Below are 17,507 nucleotides of genomic sequence, written 5' to 3'. Positions count from 1 at the left end.
GGGCTGGCCCTGATTTGAAGCATCCTTCCTCTGGGAGCATTCCCATCAAAGAAGCTACCGGCAAGGCAAGGAGGGCCAGAAGTCTCTGACTGGTGACAGTTCATGTGCATGCAGGCTCCTGTGTTCATCAGAGCCCTCCAGACAGCTGCAGTGAACTTGCAGGAATCTTTTCCTAAAACCCATCAGTTTTCAACATAAAAAGAGCACGTGTCTTCTGGGGCCAGCTTTCCCCAGAGAGAAGCATCCATGGAGCTCCTGTTCTCTCTCTGGCTGTGCCACCGAGCTCAGTACAAAGAGTACAAAGCTGCTGCAAGTGGCAGGAGCATCCCTGCTGCAGAGGCAGCACGACACAGGCTCTGCTCAGCCTCCACAGCCCCATCGGGACCCCTGAAAGACCCTCGGGAGCGCAGCCACACTGCGGGTTTGCCTTGGGATGCCGAAGCTCCTGCCTGCTGCCAGAGTGGGCTTTTTTTATGTGCTGCTCTCCCCCAGCGCGACACAAGATTAATTGCAGCCATAAAAACATTAGGAGCTTTCTAAATATTTTATGTGAATAAGCACACACAATATGAGGGTTTTACTCGTTACATTTCTGTAAAGGACATTTTGTTTGTAATAACTGGGAAACCTGACAGGTGATTTTATTTTTAGTGCTCCTGTCCGCTCTGAAGGACTCCGAACGCAAGGAGGAGACAAGGGCAATAAGAATTGCTCTCAGAGAACTGGGAGCAGATACAGAGCTGATGAGGAGAAGGTGAAAAGACGGCCACAAATTTCAACCCCAAACCCAACCTCGTTGCCCACCGTTTGGAAACCGCTTGCAGCGGAGGAGATCTGGCCCTGGCTGGAAGCCTCAAACCTTTTGTAAGCAGCCAGGGAAGGTTGCAGGATTTGGCTTGTCATCTCTGTGTCTGAAAGACCAGATCTTGCTCACCGTTCTCCCGAGAGACAAGGCTGCTCAGGCAGTTCCTAAAGCAGGATCTGGCCCACCCAGGTAGGACTCGTTTGCCACCTGGCTTTTTCGGGAGTCAGCCTACATCTTCCTCCCTGTACCTGCCTGGCTGCAGTCCCAGGCAGAGAAGATCTGGACATCTAGCAATTACAGCAGACAGCACTTCTTTCCTCGCCCTTCCTGACTATCTTGAGCAATCCCAGCAAGTCTTCCAATTTCCTGGTGTTACTGTGGCGGTGCAAGGCAAGAAGCCATTAGTGATTGGGTCTCGACGTGTCTCATTCTCGGTTTAAATATTGAAGAGGCTTCGAAACACCTCTTCATCGTAGCAGTTGACCTGAAATGGTGTCTGTTGCGCCACGCAGCTGTTATTTTTTGGTGAGCTGTCATGGTTTCTGATTGCGGAGCAAGGAGATGCAGCGCTCCCGAGCCCTGACACGCAGCAGGACTCAGAGTTGGTGCTGAATATTTCATGCAGACACATGCAGACAGAGGCACCAGTCTGTTTTCAATTCTGATTTTCTCTGCTTCTCTAGGTGCATAAATGATGCATATTGTTTAAGCTTCCCGGTTTCAGAAGGGGGAAGAGTGACAAATGCCTTTGCCGTTGGTCGCACGAGTTTTGGGTGAAGCAGATCTCGTGTTTTCAGCTGGCTGTACAATGTTGTAAGCCAAGAAGTCTGCTGGTGGCTGAGCCCCACGTGGATGGAGGCAGAGGGCTGGGGGCTGGGGTGGCCCAGCTCATAGGCAGGATTCAGCCCGCTTGAACAGGATCCAGTACAGCTAACTACCTGTGTCCTCCTGCTAATTAGGTGGCTCTTTCAGCCTTTCCAAGATTTTATCAGATCAAGACCAGTGCTGTTTTCATGGCGATCAAATGATGATCAAATGATCAATTCATGGGGAGATGAGGATGCTTTTCCAGCAGCCCTGCTCTGCCTGGATGCAGGGCCCTGTTCTGAGCCAGCAGCTCCCATGCTTGCGCTTTTTGGGGGTGATAAGAAGCTAATTAGAGCCAACCATACCTGCCATTGGACTAATTGTGGAATAATGCTGCTGGAGTGAGTGCAGAGCAGCTGTCAGGGAGAAACGTTGGATGGAAGCTGATTTCATCCCCAGCACAATGTGCCTTGAGTGCTTCTCTCTCAATCCCAGGCATCCCAATGCAGCTCCTGGATGCTCTGCGCTCTTCCACCTGCACCTCTCCACTCCTTGCCTCATTTCCCACATTTCATTACCATTTCCCTGGGACAGAATCCTCTGCATTCAACTACCTCCTACTGCCACAGTCACCCCACCTGGGCCGTGGGTTGGGGTCAGCATCCATCCTCCAGAAGCACCGCGATACAGCTGCTTCCCTCCTGCATCCTAGTGAAGCCTTGGCTATGGATGCTTAGAAAAGTTTCATCTCAATGAACACCTTTTGTGGCATTTTCAGCAGCTGGAAAAGAGCGATGAGAGGAATTCCTGATGTTGTTATGGGCTGGCTTTTCTTTGTCAAGGCTCTCACCGCCTGCCTGATTTTCTCCTTAACAACTCTACCTGTGATTGACAGGACAGCGAAAGCTGTCATAAAATAAGACAGAAATTGGCTGTCAATTAGAGTTGTTCTTTAAAGGTCAAACAGAAATTAGAATGCGAACCCCAGGGGTATATTTTATAAGTGATCACTGATGGCAAAATACAGGATCCTGGCTGCACCATGGCACAGCAGAGCCATGAGTGAGGGCCGTATCCTGCCCGCAGGCAGGGGGCACAGCCCAGCCCTCAACTGCTTGCAATGTGCTGAATCTGGGCATTTGGGGTGCTGGGAGGGGATGTTCAGGCAAACAGAAGCCAGAAAGGAAAATTTGGGTTTATTTGCTTGTTTCTGCAAATAGTCCTCCACATCTCTCGAGATTTTACTTTGGGTAAATTAACAGAAAGTCATCATTCCCCCATCTTTTTTTTTTTTGGAAAGGGTTGGACTTCAGTGCCTTCATGTTACTACAAATTTCAGATTGCAGTTCTGAGTTAATTACTGCCAGCAGAGGCAGAGACCACAGAAGGTCTTTCAGAGCTCTGCAGACAGCTGCTCTCACCGCACCTCTACCGTGGACTAACGGCCTTGCTGTGCCTCTTAGCGGATCAAGTTCTGCTTTAAATGACTGTGCAAGCTAACAAAAACCTGCCGGAGTAAAACCAACACGTCTTGGCCAACACCTCCCCAGGTTGTTTGGAGCACTATGACTTTCTTTTTTTTTTTCTTTGTCCTAATTTCAGGCTTGAAAAATCTGTGATACCTTGACATTTGGGGCAGGAGAGGGGGAGAAAAAAATCCCACCCAAGTTTTTCCTTAAGTAACGAAGCAGTGAAGCTGTAGTCACCTGCACAAACTTGGTGCTTCCTCCCTTTCTCCTTTTTTCTTCAGGACATATCTACCACTACATTCTCTATTAAATAATCTTCAGATTTCCTACGGCCTTTAGTGCTAATTAAGTCCTGAAGTGGTCAGAAAGCAGCTGGGGGAGACCTAGATCACAGGTTCCCTGGTCAGCTTGCAAGTACTTTGCTTCCCATCTCCAAAGAGTTTTCGATGTGGAGTGTGGAGCTGTTCCTTCTTGTAGCCAGAGTAACCCATAATTGCTGGATTTTGAGAACTTTATTGCTGTGTATCCCCATTTTAAACAATTGTTTGGTTGCTTGTTGTTATTTTGCTGATTATTTTTTTTTTTTTATGTGATTCTGGAGGGTTGCGGGGCACAAACTTGTGAGGTAAAGTGCTCAGATGGCTCAGCCTGCATTACCTGGCACTGGTGAGGGACATCAAGATGGTCTCATAAGCAAAAATCTGCCCTGGGGCAGAAGCAAAGCACGTGCAGGGACTCATGGATGGAAAGCAGTATCTCCATCATTTAATTCCTCATCCTGAAATGACCCTAAACGGGTAAAGAGTGTGAATGCCTCGATGAGAGAGGCCATGGGAGTGAATGGGGAAAGGACCCTGAAACTTTCTTCCTTTTCTTTGTCAACGAATGTCTTTTAAATTATTTCAATGCTAAAAGCCCCCATTAAGCTTTAATCCTCTACACTAGATCTCTACGTACAGGCTGTTGCCAGTCTCCTAATAATCCTCGCGCCCATTCGCCCTGCAGTTAGATGCTGAAGGCAGCCTGCTTTGGATTGCATTAGTTTCCAGCCAAACTCTGCAGCGACCACTTTTGCAGTGGTGTTTTTATGCTTTCTCCAGACCGAGCTTGTGTTAATCTGTCACAGCAAGCTTAGCTTTGGCATTCGCAATCGCTTTCTGAAGCAGACAGTCCCTTTCTGTTGACTGAAGGGAAAAAGCAGAGAAAATAAGTAGTTAACTTAGAAACAGCCAAGGCCAAGTGCTGTGAGAGCTCATTTGCAACCAATGCCTATGTTGCAAATGTTTTGGATGGGGGCACCATTTACAACCGACCTGAGATTTGTTTTTTGGTGAGGGGAAAAGTCAGGTGGTGAAAAACAAGCGGGTTTGTTGTCTGTAAGTGGAAAAGGAAGAATTCCCACCAGGTTGTGAAGCAGCTTCATGATTAATTTCTAGGTGAAACATGTTCTCAAATGGGGAGTGTTGATTTTGGAAATGTTGAGGAACGTTTTTGACTCAAGAAATAACTATTTAAATACAAATATATGTATATGTACATATGTATATATGTACATATACATATATATATAAATGAATCTTGACCCTGTTTCCCAAAAGTGGGATGTGTTTTCTGGTCAATTGAATCTAGAAAAAAAATTCACCAAGGCCTGGTTAGAGAATAAGCAACAGGTAAGGGAGGTGAAGAGGGGAAGGGAAAATAACTGACTGGCTTCATCCAAAATCCTGGGCAATCAATGCAACGTCTCCAGTGGGCTCAAGGCCACGGCCCAGTGAGATGGAGGAGATAAATAGGACAGGAGGATCAATCGCGGGCAAGAGGAAGGAGGACAAACGCCACAAATCCAATATTTAAAATATAAAAAAAAAGAACAATGCAAAGTTAAAAGCTTTGGCTCGATGGATTTGGCATTACAATATCAAAGCTTTTGTCAGCACTGGGAAATACTTCACCTCAAGTTGATGCTCTTTGGCAAAAATAAAAAGAAAAAAAAAAAACATATAAAAAAATCTGCATTTTTTTCCCCTGTGCAAAGGAAAAAAAGCCTCCACAGAAAGATTGCTTCGATCAAAAGGCCATGTAGCATCTTGCCTGTTCCCAGAGAGACCGTGGCGAGCACAGCCCAGTCGGTAATTTGAACAGAGCAGCAGATAAATACACAGATCTTTTAAATTCCAGGCATGAAATGGGGGAAGCTGTGAGAAGCAGGGCTGGAGCTGCTCCAGGGAAGCAAGACGCTAAGACACAGCTACATGCAGGGCAATGGACAGGGGCACGCAGGGCTGTGTGTGGCAGCACCTACCTCCTGCCCCATCCCAGGATGCACAAATCCACTCCTTGTGGTGGAAATCATAGAAAAATAGAATCAGCGAGGTTGGAAGAGACCTTCGGGATCATCTGGTCCAACCATCACCCTACTACCAATGTCACCCACTAAACCCTGTCCCGAAGCGCCAGGTCCAACCTTTCCTTGAACTCCCCCAAGGATGGTGATGCCTCCCTGGGCAACCCATCCCAATGCTTGACTACTCTTTCTGAGAAGAAATGTCTCCTAATTTCCAACCTAAACCTCCTCTGGCACAACTTGAGGCCATTCCCTCTAGTTCTATTCAGTTACCTGTGAGAAGAGGCTGACCCCCAGCTCCCCACACCTTGGGGACCTTACAGGGCTGTTCCTCACTCCTCTCTTTCTCTCCCAGCAGCTGTTCCCCAGCAGTTCTATTTTATTTTTTTTCCCATGTCTTGATTCACAAAATGCACAAAAAATATCACTTATTGGCCCAGCTCTGGCCAGCAGTTAGGCCCTTATCTAACCTGGGGCAGCTTCTGGATTCTTCTCACAGAAGCCACCCCTACGTCCCCCCACTACCAAAACCTTACCACACAAACCCACTAGAGTAGTAGGTGAGGTGGAGAGCCTGGGTTTCTCCTTCTGCTGTGTGTTCGTCCAAAGGTGGTTTCCAAAGTGGCTCAATTAAGCTCCGCAGTTGTTATTGATATTAATGAAGGGAGAAGGCTGGCCTCGGAAGGCTCAGCTAATTTGCGAGCCTGACACTTGTGTTGTTTGAGTATTTGAGAATCTTTCATTAAATTCTCAAAAAATAAATAGAGACATTAAGATGGTCTTATCTCTCAGCCAAAAAATGCAGGTGGTGGCAGGATGATTGTTCCTGGGCTGGAAAAATACTCCAGCCATTCCTGTACGGCAGCAGACCTGTTGAACCCCAGGAGTCACTTTAATCTGAGGGGGTTGGAGATGGCTTCTGATGTGACCCATTGGCCAAGGAAGCCCTCAACGTGACACATCGAAGCTGGTGGATCCTGGGTGGGATTGCTGAAAACAGCCCTAAATTCACCCCCTGAGTCCCAGTGGCACAAGGACTGCAGGCACAGCTTCCAGCCAGCCCCGTGGGAGCCCTCATCCCACATTCCTGAAGGGGTGAGGTGGGCATGAGCCCAACAGCCTTGCTAAAAAGCTAAAAGCAAGGTCTGAAAGCAGCTTGGCCACACAACATGATGCCAAGGATGGGTTTTGGCTGAGTTCGGGGCTGCAGAAATTAAGGACAATGGGGAAGGTGTCTCCTGTTGAATTTTATTTATTCGACTGCAAAAGCATGTTTTTTCTCCCCTGCTGCTGCTACAGGGGTGGTGGGGGCTCTCCCAATTAGCTCCCAGCACTCCAGTGTGCTTGCACCTCTCTCATGAGGCTTTCGGTCAGGTTATCTGGTGGGGATTTTCTTTTTCCCAGCTTGTTGGAGGTGAAAGGTGCTGGTTTTTCTCCCACATAATGAGCTGGTTTGTGCATGTCAGCACTGGCTCCGCATTGTGTCTGGTGCTGTCTCCGTTCACGCCTTCGTGGAGAATTTAGAAATGCGACATCTCGTTTCTGGTTCAGGCTTTCAAGCGTTTTTAATCCCTGCGTGCAAACAATGCACAGCAACAGGAATTGCTTTTTAAATGGGGGGAAAAAGCAGATTCTCTTCTGAGAATGCATTTGCAAATGCCTTTCATCCCCTCTCACCACGCTTGGTCTGAACAGCAGCGTGAAAGGAGCAAAGTGTGCAGCACGGAAAGGAAAGACGCATAAAGCCGAAGGATGTGAGGGCCTTGTTACACTGACTTTTCAAGTCTTATAGTTAAATAAAAAAATAAAATAAAGAGGTGTTTCAGGCAGCTTTCCTTATTTTGAGGCTGGTGCAGTATACCCAGAGTTTGTAGGGACCTGAAGGTGAGATGCAGGACGTGGTATAGAACCCCTCAGTGGTTACACCAGGGAAAAAAGGCCAGCTTCTCCTGTTCCTGGTTTGCACTGACGATGTAAATGTGACTCTGAATCTCAGGTAGGAGTCCGAGGAATCCATCGCAGAGCCAGGGGAGTGCTGGCTCCATAAACACAAAGCACACAGCCTCAGCCATTTTTTCTTCTAAAGAGGTGGGTTTTGTGCTTGGAAGTGAGCCTGAAGTTAGCCTTTTCACTGGCATGATGGTAGATGGTGGATGCAGATCCTTCTCTGAGTCTGCGGGAAGTAGTCCAATCTCAGCTTACGGCAGCTTCCCAGAATGCCTTTAAAAGCACAAAAAGTCAAACTTCGTGTTAGCAGCTCAGCTGCTTCAAATAACACAGAAGGAGATAGGGGAAGAAAATAAACAAACCCAGATTTTAACAAATATCTTCTGCTCCGAGCCCATTCTGTATTTGTTGGCAAGGTGAGGGCACTTTACAAGAAGGCTTTTAATTTTTTGAATGGTAAATTCAGATCTTGTGCTCATTTGAGGGGGAAAAGGCAGAAATCAGAAATGGGGCAACAACCTCCCCACCCCACCAACGCTTTGTATAAATCTAATCACCAGGCTGAAAGTAGACATTAAAATTACAATATAGCTCTTGACTTTTGGTAATTAAAAGCATTTTGTGATGACTCGCTTGATTAAAACGAGATCATCCATTTAAAATGAAAATTCAGAATGAAAATTGCTTTTGTTGCACCGATTATTCTATTTTAAAACTCCTCGCTGTTATCACCCTAATAAAAAGCTGTCACTTCTTCTGTCAAGTAATTCACAACATGAGGCATTTGCATTTCTCCCCGACTTGTGTTTATTTCAGTAATTACAAATGGATTCTTCTTCTACCACCCCCTCTCCCCCATCCTTCACTCCTGCGCTCGCCCTCCCCTCCCTCTCCGTCACCGGGTGGGCTGCTGCCCTTCATCCCGGGCCAGCACCGAGCAATCCCACACAGGAAATTTAGGGAAGGAGTTAAAAAAGAAACCATCAGCAGGGTGGGTGCTTTCTGCCTATAAAAAACCATGGTGGGTTGAAGCTGGGGGGCTTGGAAGACCCATCATCACCGCCCGGCTGATGAGGATGCAGGCGGAGGCTGCCCAGTGCCTGAATCTGCAGTATGACTGCCACTTCCTTTATTTTTTTTTCTTTTTAAATCTCTCTGTGCTAAATGGAATGATAATTCCCTGCCATTAATTGAAATTTTGATTAAATAGATTAACAAGTAATGATAAAAGCCAGTTTCGCTTAAAGATCGTGGGCTAGATTGTGGGTGCGTGTGAGCAAGTGATCTAAGCTTGAGGAAGTTGGGAAATAATCTCGTTTCTGCTGTTAGCCTTTCCCTGTTGTGATCCAGCTCGCAAGGCAGAATCAGAGCCAGAAGCCGCCCTCCTTCCCATCCTCCCTCCCCTCCAGCAGCTGCGACCTTCCCCGAGAAGCTGCTCCCGTTGGCCCCATCCTCACCACCATCACCTCCGCCGAGGGATGCTAAAGGGGGCTTGGAGACTCCTAAACGGGAAAGGAGGGAAGTAAAGGAGTTAATTGAAAAGGAGAATTAATTAAATGGCAGTTAATGGGGGTCGGCATGGTGTGATCTCGTCTGGGCTCGGTGGTGCGTTGCTCAGGCTGGTGCTTGGTAGGGAGACACAGTGCACAGCAGTTGTGTGTGTCTCTGTATTTGTGTGCTTGCCTATGTAATTGTATTTATTATATATGGAGCTGTATGCGTGGGTGTGTAATATATAAATAAATACATATGCTGCAAACTTTTGCGTTTTCCCATTCGAAAGCTGTCTCCAGCTCGACACGTAAAGGCAGACCAGCCTTGCTGCTGTTTATCTCTTTCTCCATAGGCAGCTGCTCCCTCTCTAACCTGACAGCGCCGCTACATGAGGCAGTATTCCAGGGCTGAGGGTTTTCAATTTATCTGCACAAAGCACTTGTGCTTAAGCTGGAAAGCGCGGGGACGTGAGCAGCGCCTGGCCCTGGCAGCGCCTCGCCGCCAGCCAGCCCGCGCAGGGCAGCGGTGCGGGGCTCGCTGCTCTCCGTGTTTTTCTTTCGGCTTTTTTCCTTTTTCCTTTTGGGTAAACTGGAGCCAAGAGCTTAAAAGCAAAAAAATAAATAGAAAAACAACAAGCTAGTGGAGGGCAGTGTGCTACTGGTAAATGTTTTTCCTCCTTTCTTTCAGTGAATTTTGCTCTAATATTCCCAATTCCCAGACACAGCATGAACCTCCTCCTTCTGTACTTCTTTCCCCAGGGTAGAAGCATCCTGCAAAGATGTCAGTGCTCGGAGAACACCAAAATAATTCAGAGGATGAGGGGAGAGTCATCCCCTTCTGTGGCCATGCCCATGCTCATCCCTGAGCAGCCCTGCCTGGTGCTGACGGGACACGTGTGTGCTGCGGAGCGGACAGGGGGACAGGGCTGTGTCCTAGCCTGGGCAACCCACACAAACCCCAGGGTCAGTCCAAGCCACCTCAGAGCTGGGGACTGCCCAATGTGGAGGGGAAATCCTGGCATTTTGTGCTTTCCAGGTGCCCAGATAGCTCCCAAGCTTCTCCCTACAGGAGCATCCCAGTGTCGCAGTTCCTCCATCAAGGACTGAGGTTTCCTGGGCACCACGAACCGGTCTCCATGCATGCAAAGTGTACTGGGCTTACATGGCCAAGGTTTGGTATGAGGGACTGCGGGGGGGCTGTGATGGAGTTTAGCTGCCCATCAGTGTGAAACCAAAACAGCAAGTTTGGGATGAGTGGGATTTGAACATTGAAACACGGGTGAAACGTTCCCCAGGGCTCTTCGATGAGGGGGTTCCAGTTCAGCAGAACAAAATTTGATGAATTTGGAGAAGATCTCTTTGGAAGCAATATTTTTTTTACTGTTTTTCTGGGTGCACAGCTCTCAGTGACAGAAATAATAAATAGCAAGTAAAATACCAGTTGAAAGGCACCATTGCGGGTAACAGGAGCACATGCTACCTTGCGTGTTTTCTTTCAAAGAACAAAATCAAGATGTAAGGAACCAGTGATGGGGATGAAGGGGGCACTTAGCAGGCTATGATTAATCTGCAACCTGCTTAATCGGCCTCAGGATAACTGAGAGTTGTCTCTGGGTAATTGAGATCAATGGAGTTTCATTAGAGACTGCTTTAAAGAGCACCCGGCTCCAAATGCTGAGCGAAGCAGGAGGGAATCAGGGGAGCGAGGACAGAGCCCAGGAGAGGTGGGAGGAGGCCGAGCAGCGACAGGGAACTGGCCCTTGTGCTGACACGCAGGAGGTCTGCACTGGCTGGTCTAAGACTGGGACTTGTGGCTTTTCTTGATACTTGGGAACGGTGTTTTTTTTTTTGCAGAACATGAGCTAAAGCTGTAATTCTTCCCCGTGCTGAGCAGTCAGTGCAATACAGATATGATGAGCGCATACTGTGAGTCCCATGGGCAGAGGATACAGGATTTGGGTGAATCTGCAGCGCCTCCTGCAAGCAGGAGCAAGTCAGCTGATGCAGCCTTTGGTTGGGCTGCCGTGTCCCCAGAGCACTGGCTTTAGGGTTTGCCTGGTTTGCCTGCAGTTACCCCAGACAGGAGCACCCAAACTGCATCCCAGTTTGGCAGGTGCCATATCTCCAGGTTCTGCCCATGCCCTTGGAAAGAGGCTGGGTCAGGCATTCCTGCGATGGGTTTAGATCCCCCCTGCCTAAACCGCGTGAAGAGAGAAAATGCTTCTGGTTTTTGTCCCCCCATGCTAATGAGGTCAGGGAAATAGGGTTGTTAATTCCAGAGTGTATGGGAGGAAGCTTTTAGCCATTGGTTTCTATCCAAGCTCTGGCACAAGAATCAAATACCCAGAATACAAGACCCCAGAAAGAGAGAAAAGTGTCATTTCAGATCAGGGAAAATCCAGGCACTGCTAGACACGAACAAAAGGCAATTTGGCAGCTGCTGGCCGAGCAGGCTCGCTCTTTCTTCTTGTCCCCAGCGGCTATGGAAACTGCCGCTGTTTGTCCGCCTTCCCAAGGAAGGTGGGCATGGCAGGCATGCCGACCTCCCCCAGGACAAGCTGTGGCAAAGCAATGGAGCAGGATGAAGACCTCCGGCCACACGTGCCAAGTGCTCCCTTATCCTCCTAGATCTGGGCAACTGCAAAAAGCACTCCCAGCCCGCGGTGCTGAGGCTCCCTGGGCAGCTCACCTCCCTTCCCATCACTATAGTGACTAAACCAGAGATTTAAATCTTTTTTTTTTTTTTTTTTTTTTTTTTTAACATCATGTTATCAGCCTCATTTGGCTTTGGGTCATTGTTATATTATTTTAAACCCCAAAGCCCTTTGCAACCTGGTTGCCACAAACTCATCTAGCAAGGACTTTCTTTATGCAAATCCCTTGACTTCAGAAGCTCCAGACTGAAAAAGGAGAACCAAGTTATCGTAAGACTTGAGCAGCCAGGCTCAGCAACAGGCACGAGAAGTCCAAGGTTTACAGATTAAATATCAAAGAAGCTATCGTGATTTCAGGGTGGCTTCAGATGAGCGGCGTTTGCAGCAGGGACACTCGGTGGGAGGAATTGTTCTCTGATCAGCAAAGCAAGGAGCAGCCTGGGGCCATCCCTTCTCTTGCCCTGTGTCGGGTGGGTTATGAGAGGCTCCTACAAGCCCCTACATAAGCCCTTACTCCAAAGGAAGTCGTTTTTCAGATCTTTTGAGTGGTTTGCAAAGGTTAATGAATAAGGAATCAATTAATGGTCTCCTAGCCTTGCACTTTCTCTTTTCATTTAAAGGGTTCCCTTTTTGAAGATTAGTTTAATGTTAGGAATAATCTGGTTTTGCTGAGAGCTAATTAAATGTGGCACCATCTCTCCTTGTCCTGCTCTTGCTCCTTAGAAAAGCTCGGGCTTGCAGCAGGAGTTAAAGGAGGTTTTCTGTGGTCTGGGGGCTCACTTGGCTCCCTGCCTTCTCCCTCAGCTCCGGCTCCAGGAGCTGGGAGCAGGTTTCTTTCCTGTCTCAGATGGCTCCAGACCAAGGTGCTCCAAAGAGTGGCCGAGCATTTCTTCCCAAAGCCGAATGCAGACCACGAATGAAATCAAAAGGTGTGGGAGAAATTCAGGGCTGTAACCCCCACTTGGATCCACCTGTCCTAGTTCTGGTAGGGGACAACTGGGTTCGATCCCATTGCAGTGCCTGACATGGCCCCAGCAGCCACGGCTCACTTGGGATTTGCTTGCACCAGCATGTTAAATTCCCACATCCCCTTAATTTAGGCATTGCTTTACCAGAACGTCTCCCCATTGAAGAGATCCTGATGTCATGATCATCCATGGATTACATCCATTCGCCCAGATCAAAGCCCTCCAAACACACGGGCAACCACCCACTGGGTTCAGCACGCACTGGATGAGTTTCTTCATCAGCCCGGCCCGTTTCAAACACTCAGCTCACATTAGCAGCAGTAACAGTACCAGCCCCTGAAAACTCAGAGTTCAACCTGGTGGCAGTATTTAATCAAGAATGTGCTTTTATCTCCCTTACCGCATTGGAAACCCATCACACCTGGTCAGAGAGCCTTTGGTTCGCGCTCCTCGGCCGAGATTTCTCTCTGATTTATTACAGCAGCTTCCCCTATTACCAAAGCCCTGGAACAGAAACACCCATCAAAGGTTTAAGAGCCTAAATGGGTGTTAATTAGCCCAGCAGGGAAGGCAGAGTTTCAATGAGGTTTATCTTTAAACTACTATTAAGTTTGACAATGTAAAGAGATAAATTTGGTACTTAATTCAAGCCTCGCCTAATCAAATAGATTATGGTTGTTACCCGTATCTAAAATGTAAATAATCTTTAACTTCACTGGGGGTTATTTTACAGAACCGGATCATATTGACACTTGTTACAAAGCCCTGCTGTCCTCTCTCTCGCCCCCGCTGCACAGCATCCACCACCAAATCCTAAACCCGTTCTGCTTGAAAAGGATTAGGAAGGGGGTGGATGGGTGGGAGCAGAGGGGGAAAGCAGTGCCTGGTGCCAGTCGTGTTTTGGTGCCCGTCCGTGGGGTGCAGACAAAATGCCAGCAGGGATGGCAGGGGCTGGGGCAGGTGATGTTCCCCTGAGCACTGATGGCTTTGTTTTGTGCTGGCTGCTTTGTGTCTGCCTGAGGTGCAGGGAGCCTTTTGCCAGGTCTTGTATCGATCCTGATGTTTAAAACATGGGGTCTTGGACTCTAACAAAGCTTTCAGAGAAGCGGAAAGCATCTGTTAGTGGGGAAAATTGCTTCCAAATAGCCTGAGTGGGTTAGAAGGGACCTTCCTGACCTTCGTTCTGCCCTGTAAGAGGGATCCTGGGCCATGTCTCTGTGGAGGAGTTTGACTCCGGTTGTCCCTGGACAAAAATACCCCGAGTCCTGGTTCCACCAAGCTCCAGCTGAGCACCATCTGCATGCGGTCATTTGGCTTCAGTGGGGCAGTGCTCAGGGTATCGGGCCAATTTAAAGAAAAAAAAAAAAAAAGAAATAAATAAAGGTTCAGGGAAAAGAAAATGAGAAGAAAAAGCAGCTGCCAGACAAACCTTTCCGAAGACTCCCTTTCCATCTCAAAACTCTGCATAAAGGCCACGTCCCTGTCTAACCAGCAAGGAAATTCTCAGCATGAGCACTGTGCTAGGGAGGGAAAAAAATACATTTCTGAAGCTTGCTTTTCTCTTCCTTTTTCTCCTCTTTCCCCCCCTTGTGTTAACCTAATCACTTTGCCCAGGAAAGGAGAAAAACGGGCAGATGGGATTTTACATGCAGCAGGATTTTCACTGCGACTTTTAGGTATTTACAATACCTCAAGGAATAATGCAAAACCATCTAGATTATGGACTTAGAAACCAGCCTGTGCACGCTGTGTGTGTGCGCACGTGTATGGGCACTGAGATATTAGCCACACACATGGAAGAAGAGCGCACAACAAATTTATCTTTACAACTCTTAAATTATCTTTCAGTTGACACTTATTAACCTCCTGCCAAATTCATTATCTACGTGAATAAAACCTGAGCTATCAAACAGAAATGGCTTGCGAGGCTGCTGCCCATGCAGCAGGGAAAATTTGATTGCGACCAGGCAAGCTGAAACAAGGCTTTTTAAAATTATTTTATGTTATTTCCCTCTAAAAAGCCAAATCCTGGACCTTGCAGACAGGGGCTCCCAGCACGATGCATGCAGGGAGTGCGACCAGCCGTATTATCATACAGAGAGCTGTGAAATCGAGGCAGAGCAAATACATTCTGCTGTGATTTAGGGTTTTATGTCTTGGAGCGAGGAGTGTTTTTCCCCCTTCCTGGCTGTTTTGGTTGCTGCATGTTTCCTGGGGCCAGTGCGTGACATTCAGAGATCGGGAGCGGAGGGGGATTTTGCTCGCTAACGAGGAGGACAATTTGGGTCTGGGATTTGCAGCTTTGGGGAAGAGGGAATATCTGTTAGCTTCTAAATATCTGTTCATTTATCAATGGAAATAAGCATTTCTTTTTGGCCAAATAGCACAGCCTCAAGGATTTAACTCTTGGGTCTGGACTAGCATTTTCCACCTTGCTCAGACTTAGGGGAAAAAAACATTACAGACATTTCAATACAGTTCCCACTGCGGGCACAACAAGCGTTCATGCTTATAAAGACCAAGAGACAGAGGCTGTCTGAAGAGAAGCAGGGATCTGCATACCCCACCCTGCTGGAGAGGAAAAATCCCCCCACTCAGCAGCTGCTTGTTGAGCTCTGGCATTTGATGGCTCCAAATTAATCGAATAAACAAGGCACCTCTGCGCAAAGAGCAATTAGAGGCAGCCGAGCCCTGCTCCTTTCCCCAGCTGCCTCTGTGACAGGTTAAAAACCCTTCCCAGCATCAAGGCATCCCCAGCAGCTTTTGGAGGCTGCTAAGCGAGGCTCAGGGCTGACAGCCAGGGTGAGCTTTCCCCCGGTAAGGCAGCGGCCAATTAACCTGATGAAAAGGAGGGAGACAGAGCAGACAGGGCTTCTGCAGGGGCAGGCAAGGCCTTTCAAGTGAGGGAGAGGAACAGACAGAGAGAAGGAGAGATTTTTGGGGTCCCCAAAACTCTGTTTTGTCTGGTTGGTGTGTTTGTAGGGTCCTTTTCCCCAGGTATCCCTATGGAGGGATGTTCTTGGGGTTTCTATCCTTGGGTATCCAAGCAGTGCTCTCCCCCCAGGATGTACACGTGTACCCCAGCTGCAATTTCCAAACCAGTGATCCTGTGGCTGCTCGAAAACATCCCTGTGTGTGTGGGATCAGTGTTCATGCTCCCATATTGAAGGTACTTGCAGGTGATGGATGGGGCAGCAGCCTGCACCAGCGGTGGCCTAGATGCATGTAGAGGGGACGCAGGCTGTCTGCAGGGCGAAAAGGAGCAGGGACCAAGGAAAGTGCTCTAGTGTTCACAGGGCTGACCAGACCAACAGCTACATACAAGCTCCTTGCAGCTGGTCTGTGTGCAAGCTGCGTTTGCACCCCATCTACACAACTGACTGCGTCCCCAAGTGCCATCTGGCATGTGTGAGCCATGCAGCAAATGTGTTTTTATCTGGGAACTGCAAATGCTGTGCATTTCGTGGGAGGTCAGCTAATTAAGTGATCCTAGAGACGGGAGGAAGAAGTCAGCCCACTGCTGAATCCCTGTATTTTTTTTTTTCTTTTGTGAGTTAGGAAAACTTGCTTGGAGCCTCTGCAAAGCCAGAAGAAAATGAAACCCCTTCTCAAGCAAGCTCCTCTCAGGCTGAGCCAGGGCTTTGTGGATTTCTCCTTGTTAGGCTCAAAATTACTTCCTTCATTTTCCCCGTCACTCCTGGAGTTGCCTCGAGCCCCGGGGCTGCAGGCAGGCACAGGGCTAATCCTTCCCGAGCTCTGCTGTCTGGTGGACTTCAGGGCCACGCGATAGGCTCTGGTGCTCGGGCAGAGCAAGGCACCATCCATCACGTCCACTTGAGACAGCTGTCAGCAAAGCTAATCATCTGCTGCCCAAGCGATGTTCCCCCGACCTCTGCTCGCCTCTGGGAGAGGCTTGGTCCTTCCTCGGTGCCACCGAAGGGGATGGGGACGATTGCTGAGAGCAGAGGGAGCCTGGTGGGAGGACAGGAGCTGGGTGGGCACCCAAGCAGCTGGCCGGAGCATGGCTTGATGCCGCGATTTGTGTCTGCAGGAGCAATAATTGCAACTGATGTCATTTTAAGATGGGAAGTGTAGCCCTGTGCTCCCCTCCGAGGCTGGAAGCACCATAAATAAGAGGGCAAAGCTGTCCCCTGCCATCCGAGAAACCTGTAGATCGAAGTCCCAGCTGTCTCCACCTCCGAGATTCTCAGCGAAGAGCCGCCTGTCACATTATCTTGTGTCAGCATGGCCACACAGGGTGCTCCCTGAGACATCCTCCCTCTTCTGAAGCCCTGGGGACTGTGCCCAGCTGAGCCACGAGCACCTCGTGTCCTCCTGTCCCCCGATGGAGCACTTCTGCATGGTCAGTCACGGTGGCCTCCCATTTTATTGGGACAGGCAGAGGAAAACAGTGGCTCTGGCCCTTCAAGGGATGCTGTGGGACACCCAGGAGCTGGAAAGTCCCCAGGGCCATCAGCACCGTCCCGAGGAGCCCAGCAGAGCCAGGAAGGTGGCATGGGAAGGGGACGCCCTTAGGAACCACTTCTGTTCAAACCAGTGGGGTAGGTGCTTGCTGATCCTTGCTCTGCCTTCGCAGGGAAGCACCCCTGCATCCGAGCAAGTGGAGCAGTGATCTGCCCTGAGCTGAACTCCCTGCTGGAGACAGATGAGAGATTGCCGCGTGTTTAATTCATGGCCCTGCGTTTCTATTTCTGGTTGCTCTCAGGCCTCCCTGGTACAGGGAGGCACCTCTCAGGCACTATTTCCCTTCTCCTTTGCGTGCTTCTCCACCAGCAGTGCGTGCCAAGCCAGCCGTGCTGGTCAGCTTCGGGGTGATGTGGGGCCAAAGAGACACAGGGGTCCTGCAGGAAGGGGGCACCCAGAGGCACAGGGGCTGCAGCTCTGGGCACGGCTGCCTGGCCCCACCGCAGAGCTCTGAACACCTCTCTGCATGTTCATCCTGGTGGTGCTCACTGCAGGGCTCTGATTCCATTTTTAAAGGCAGGGAAACTGAGGCTGA

The 17,507-nt window shown here is 48.9% G+C and overlaps 1 long non-coding RNA gene across 1 annotated transcript; it reads left to right on the top strand.

Annotated features, from left to right (window-relative positions):
- Positions 1–15,252: 15,252 nt before the first annotated feature.
- On the top strand, positions 15,253–17,208 carry LOC110354350 (uncharacterized). Its single transcript, XR_002406161.3, has 2 exons — positions 15,253–15,656; positions 16,046–17,208. It is a non-coding gene; the product is annotated as an uncharacterized lncRNA (long non-coding RNA).
- The last annotated feature ends 299 nt before the right edge of the window (positions 17,209–17,507 follow it).

The sequence above is a fragment of the Anas platyrhynchos genome, chromosome 29, assembly GCF_047663525.1.
Source record: "Anas platyrhynchos isolate ZD024472 breed Pekin duck chromosome 29, IASCAAS_PekinDuck_T2T, whole genome shotgun sequence".
Lineage (NCBI taxonomy): Eukaryota > Metazoa > Chordata > Aves > Anseriformes > Anatidae > Anas > Anas platyrhynchos.
This window is presented reverse-complemented; position numbering and strand designations above follow the sequence as displayed.